The sequence below is a fragment of the Panthera onca genome, chromosome A1 (genome assembly GCF_046562875.1).
Source record: "Panthera onca isolate mPanOnc1 chromosome A1, mPanOnc1 haplotype 2, whole genome shotgun sequence".
In the NCBI taxonomy this organism is placed as follows: domain Eukaryota; kingdom Metazoa; phylum Chordata; class Mammalia; order Carnivora; family Felidae; genus Panthera; species Panthera onca.
In genome coordinates, this window is record NC_138339.1 from 128,558,905 (window position 1) to 128,565,641 (window position 6,737).

The window sequence follows — 6,737 nt, forward strand, 5'->3', positions numbered from 1 at the left end:
CAAGGAGAGAGGACAGGTTCTCTGCTGTGATCATGTTCAGGACATTCACAAGGGTGAAGGGTGAGCTAGGCCCTGGGACAGCTGCTACACTGTCTGCACCCAGAATTCCACATACTACCAGCCCCCCCAACGCCCCCAAGCCTCAACACGCTGTCCACACCCATTCTCCCACAGATAGCCGCATGGCCTTCGTGTGGTTCTTTCCTCCAGGGTGAAGCGGTGATAAATCCCTGCAGGAAGAGTTATTATGTTTCCTTTTTTATGAAAATGTGGACCCACTTGTCCTCTTCATCTCTCACTTCATAGTACCCACTGCCATCTGGTCCGACAGGTAGTGGATCTCATCATCCAGGTGCAAATGCTGCTCAAAGAATGTCTTAATCTTTTCTTCATAATTTGGGAGTTTATCTTTGCATACGGTTATTAGGTCCATCCAGGAGCCCTTTTCGCTTTTCAGATCTTTTCTAATTCTGGATCCTTCTCATATTTTGCAGCACCCAGCTTCCAGTAAAGAACTGTGAGCTGGCACAGCCGTCCCCTGTGCCCCAGACCCCACCCCAGCACCTCCTGCTCCACCATGCCACCCTCCCCCTCCCTCAACTCCAGCCACCTTCACCTTCCTCTTCATCAGGCTCCTCCCCCTCATCCTCTCCTCCCCCTCCGGTTGCTCCTCCCCCTTGTCCTGGCTGAAGGACACAGTGGAGTTGATTTGGGGGCAGCCCATTGCCAGAGTCTGTGTGGGGGTAGCATGAGGTGACTGCAAGCTGCCTGGGCCGGGTTGTGGGGACAAGGAGGAGAGGCATGATGCTGCTCCTGTCCTTGTTTTTGGCTCCCAGCGATAGGGCAGGGGGACCCGGCTGCCTATGTTGGGGAACCCTTGGGACAGAGACTACCTTGAGGGCCTTATGTGAGCTGAGGGGACCATCTCGGAGGAAGGCCTGTGTCTGTGACCTTCACAGTGCTCCTTTTGTGGGGCTGTGTGGTAAGTAATGTCATTAAGATGAATGTGTGTTTTGGTAAAGGGTGTAAATATATGAATAGTGTCCTCTCCAGCCCCATACATCACCCTGTGTTTATTCAGTGCCTGGTGCATAAGCTAGGAGGCATGCATTGCTATTTGGGGCTGTGAGTTTTAAAGTACATTAAAGGAGTTTACTGAAAACTCTTGGCAAACAGATAAAATACAATTACTCTAATTCCCAAGGCATTGCAGACAGAATGTCCTGGAAACCTGCAGTGTAATAATTCACAGGGAGCCGTGGCAGGCAGCCTTTGAGGCATCAGAAACGCTGCTTTTGTAAACTTCAGAGGCGGCCAAGAGCTGTCCCTCGGGGGACCCTCGTGGTGTGTTTTATTAACCTCCCTGTTTCTGGCTGAGCGGCTGTGGAGGGAATCTAGCTGGCAGGGCCGGCTGCCGTGCTCAGGAGTTCTACAAGGGTCACCAGGGAGAGGGGAAAGGATGGGACCTCCTGCTTCCTCTGGCTGCACCCTGCCTGTCCATGTGACCGTCAGTCTTAGGCTCTGTTAGCTAGCTGTCGGCTTGCATGATGGCAAATTCTCACTCCCTATGAAGTGGCTAAGACTCGTAGCTCCTTCCTGGGAAATGGAGGCTTTTGGTGGGACACCTGGACGGAGGATCTTAGTGAGTAGATGTGTCAGCTTCCTGGAGAACTTGAGGTTGACTTCTAAGCTATATACAAAGGACCCAGGACAATTCCTGATGGCAGGGGTGAAGAGGCCACCTCATGGAACTTGGGCAAGATTCCATAGGTGCTGTGGCCTGTCTTGCTTTTTCCAACTTGCCAGGGAGATGGGGAATGCCCCCAGAGCTTGCAGACTATAGGTGCTCCTGAACACTCAGTCATCCTGGGCACCATTGCTGTTTTCCAGAGCCCAGGAAGGGCCTGGAGCCTACTGGGCAGGAGAACTTAGCTTAGACGGTCATCAGGGGACAGCCCAGCCCCTCGGGTGAAGGCGCCTGTGCATTACTCCATGATCAAGTTCTCAGAGAAGAGCAGACCCTTGCGGGAGAAGGGCCTTTTATGAACGTTGGACACTGCATTGAAGAGACATCACAATAGCTGAAGGCTAGACAATAGCTTGAGCAGACATGTTGGGGCACCTCGAGAAGAGTGAGGTGGGATGAAAACTGTGGGAAGGGAATTTCTGGAACATACACTTCACCTGCATCAATAGTTCACTGGGAAACTGTGATCTCGCCTGTGTTGCAAAAATGTGATAATCATATCCACTTCCCCAAAGGCAAACGGCTGGGATTTACGCAGCACTTGCTTCCCGGGGGCTCTGAGAGCTAGTGAAGGCCCAGAGAGAGAGCCTGGAACCTGTGGCTGCTGTCAGGGCATGCCTCATGTGCTGTCTCTTGGGAGGTGGCCCCATGGCCTCCAGCCAGAGTCCGATGTTGATGTCTCTAAACTTGGCTGCTTGTTTTCTTTTTCATTAAGGCTGTACATGAGGCTTCCAGTGGGAAATGAATATTAACTTAGTGCTGTCTAGTCAGGTGTCCTGCTCAGAGCCTAGGCAGGGCCCTGTTGGGTGTGGGGATGGGGAACACTCCACGTGGCCCACAAGGATCTAACCAGCTTCTTGTTCCAGTCCCGGGCTTACGGGGGCCTGGGAAACGGATGACTTCGGCTGAGATTGAATTGCTCCTGTAGAATGATATGTAGAGTCTCTCGTGGGAGATACAGAAATTAGGCCTACTTAACTCGACTGACCCCTTCTTAGCCATAGCCTCCGTTTGAAAGCGCTCTTTTCCATCACCAGCGAGAGCACGTAAGTGGTGTTGCTTAAAGTAGTTGTTCGATGGGGCTACTTATTAATCTAGCATTAGTTACGGTAGTTAAGCTTTTAGAGATAATGAAATGTAAATGTGCCTCCAGAACATGCAGCGTTCTCGGAGACCAAACATTCGTGAAGAAAAATGGCTGCAGTAAGATTATGAGAATATTAATTGTGTGGATTTACATACTCTACAGATGGCAATGCAGATGCAGGGTCCAGTCAGGAGCCAGCTCAGGCCAGCAGGAAAGGGGAGCGGGGGCTTGCTTTGCTCGTCCCTTTGGGGATACCACCTTCACTTGTTGCAGAATGTTTCCCACTGGAGTTTGACAAAGAGAGTTTATGAAGCCCTGTCCGAGGCCACATGGGGGTCCGAGGCGGAGCTGAGCCTTGGGGCTGGGAAGCCTGACTGTGAGCTCTGGCTCTTCACCAGCTGTTCCCCAGGTATGCCCCCTGGCTTCCTGGGGGGTCCACCTCGGTCCCGGTGGCAGCCTCCGTGAGTCATGCCACATCCATCCTGACCACCTCCCTCCTCTGAGAGCCCCTCCCACCTCAAGGCAGAAAGAGCCAGCAATGATTATTCTTTAATCAAGTGTTAATTACTGAGTGCCTATGCATGCCAGGCACCGTGCCAGGCTTTGAGGTTGCTCTTACAGAGCGGACTCTAAGCAGCCAGCAAATCACCACCAAGCAGACATGCAGCTACCAACTGCGAGAAGGGCTAGGGAGGCAAAGCAAAGGCCATGGGAGGTATAGGATGATGGCAATAATAGTAACAGCTGACACTGATTATTTACTACGTGATCCACATGGTTCCAAGCACTTTAGGTGGATGACATCCTCTTATTAGCCCCCAAATTCTGTGAATTAGCTCCATTTTACAGACGAGGAAGTGGAGGCACAGAAAGGTTAAGTAACTTGCCCACAGTCACAAAGCTAGTCAGCGGCAGACCTGGGATTTGAACCAGGAATTCGGACTCCAAATTCCCTGCTGCTAAGCACTGTATTTATTGCTTCTTAAAAGAGAGAGTACATTTGGATTACACAGGAGGTAGGGAAGACTTCTCAGAGGAAACCTGTTTTAAACTGGCCCTGAAAAGTGAGCTGGCCAGGTAGAAAGCCAGAGTGTTGGAAAGCCCTGGGAAAGGGAAGAGCTTGGAGCCTTCTGGGAGTTACTAGCATCCCTGGATGAGGCTGAGAGAGCTGGCCAGCCGGGGGAAGGTCAGTGACAAGGCCTCTGAGACTGGTGAGCTGGTAGTTCTTATCCACATGAAGTCAGGGGTTTAAGCAGGGAAGTTCAAGAATCAGTCTTTCCCTAAATAATTCCACAGGAAGGAGGTGAGGTTCTTCCTTCCCTGGATGGCAAGTCATTTTGGTGAGTTGGCATTTGGTTCATGGGTAGAGCATCTAAGTCAAGGGCAGACTGGGTGCAGAACAGGCATCTGTCAGCTTGGACAGAGTCTATTTCTAGACTTTGAAAAGGGAGGGGAGAGCCAGGATACATCACGCTCAAGGTGGCACAGCACTAGTGTGGCAGGAGGGTGAGAGGCCAGTCAGCCCTGGGAGGGATGTGTGTGTGATGCCTTCTGAGACAGGACAGTCTGTGAACACGTTAGGCACCGGCATGCACATTTATCTGCGAGGGAACTGTCCAGCTATGGCTTATTTGAAAGAAACACATTGGTTACCTTGACCTCTGGTTTTTGAGTCCGAGGACTCCTGCCTCTTAGAGGGAAATGATTCTATTTGTATCATAGAAGGAAGGGTCTTTCATGTTAAAAATGAAAAGCTAGGGCACCTAGGTGACCCAGTCAGTTAAGCATCTGACATGGGCTCAGGTCATGATCTGGCAGTTCACAAGTTCGAGCCCCCCCTCGCGCCCTGTGCTGACAGCTCAGAGCCTGGAGCCTGTTTCAGATTCTGTCTTCCTGTCTCTCTGCCTCTCCCCCACTAGTACTGTGTCTCTGTTTCTGTCTCTCTCTGAAAAATAAATTTAAAAAGAAGTTAAAAATGTAATTAAAAAAATTAAAAAGACTACAATGCACATCTTGCTGGCTGCCATGCACTGAAACTTAGATGGAGATGGGGATTGTGGAAGCATCTCATTCTGCCTTAAGGTGGGCTCTTTGGTGGGGAGATTTCTGTTAGTGCATAATTTTGTCAAGCTCAGTGACCAGGCCAGGGTGTGAGGCAGTGACCGGAGTGGGTGGAAAGCTGAGAATGTACAACATACTTAGAAAAAAGAGAGATATATCTGTACCTTTATGTGTGTATAGAGATGTATATACTCTTATACAGTATAAGAGGTGAGAGGAAGTGAACTCTCCAGGTGTAATAAGATAGAATTCTGGGAGTGCTTCCTGGAGGAGGCAGTTTTTGAGCTGGACTCTGTGACTCTCAGGACAGTGATCCCGAAAGCCCCAGCAGAGCAGAGGCCTAGCTCTGGGGAAACATCCTACTTGTGTTAGATTCTCATGGGGTTCCATGAGTCAAGTTCAGATGGCAGCCCTCTGGACCAAGTCCAGACCCCTCATTCTGCCCACTAAGGTGTGGGACTGCTGTCCCCACCTGAAGGCTCTGGAGTTCCTGTGCAGATGGAGAGGCTTAGGGGCAGGGGTCTGTGGAGGAGCAGGACAGAGACTAGCTGTATTTGTGTGGCGATTCACATCAAGGGAAACATCAAAAGTAGGCTCATCAAAAGTAGGGGCAATGATGGAGCTTACTTAGGGGTTCCTAAAGACCCCCTACACCCACCCTTTGGCTCCACTACTGTTCTAAGGGGCTGCTGCTCTGAGGCTTTTGCTGGGCTGAGGGATGTTCCCAACACCAGCCCTCTCTTCTGTTCCACGACCAAGGACACAGACAGGCACAATTTTCAAGCCACCACGGGCTGTTCTTGACATAGAGCAACGTATATTCTTTGTCCAAATCCTAGCTACTGGCAGGACTTTTTCCTTCCACTGACTATGAGGCCCGTGAGTGCAGGGATTCCTGGTTTCATTCCCTGACAAGCTCCTAGCACATAGAACAGAGTCTGGCATGTGGTAGGCACTCAGGGAATATTTGTGGAATGAGTCAATGAAGCTTTCTTATTCCTCCAGCCTTGGGACTCCCAGCAGATTTTCACAAACTTCAGTTGGCATTTATTGAGTTCATTCCTGTGCTGTGTTGAATGGATTTTTAGAGCTACAATAATGGAGACAGTCTTGGACAAACTGGAATGACTGGTCACCTAGGGCTAACATGGTGCCTGGTGCAGGGTTGGTGCCTGATAGATGGTGGCAGTTGTGTCTGTGTGTGGGAAAAGTACATGGGCAGGTAAAGGTGGCATTTGCAGGGATTTTGTGCAGGATGAGCCTGGAGTTGTATAGGAGAGGACTGATGAATTGGAGCCTTACTCTCTGGGCAATAGGGAGCCACGGTAAGTCTCTAGAGCTGCAGAGTTTCTTCTGGGGAGGCTTGGGGATTCCTATGCCAGAATCCCTGTGGGCTCCCTCTGGGCCTGCCCTTGGGAAGTCTGACAACCTGCCAAGGAGTGGGTCTCCTGCCCCTAGGTCGCAGCAAGCACCTGCTGGCCCCAGGGAATTTCTTTCTGAAACCAAGTGCCAGGAAATCCTGGTTTGGCCAGTCACCATTCCCCCATTTGAATATTCTGAATGGAGCTGATTGCCTAAATTGAAGGTATTATGTTATAATGATTGTTATAATTAAAACTATTATCATCTGAAAGAGACTAGAACATGGGAAACCACTGCAAAGACTTTTAAAGCTTTTAAAGCATGTTTTTGAACCAGATAAAAAGCGCCTTTGTGTGGAGTGTTTTAAAGAAAGGGAGTCTGTGAGTGGGCACCTGTGGGCTCTGCAATGCAGCTCCAGCCGTGGCCAGGACTGGAAGCCTGGTTCTCAGAGAGTGGGTGGGGAGAAGCGGGGATATCTGG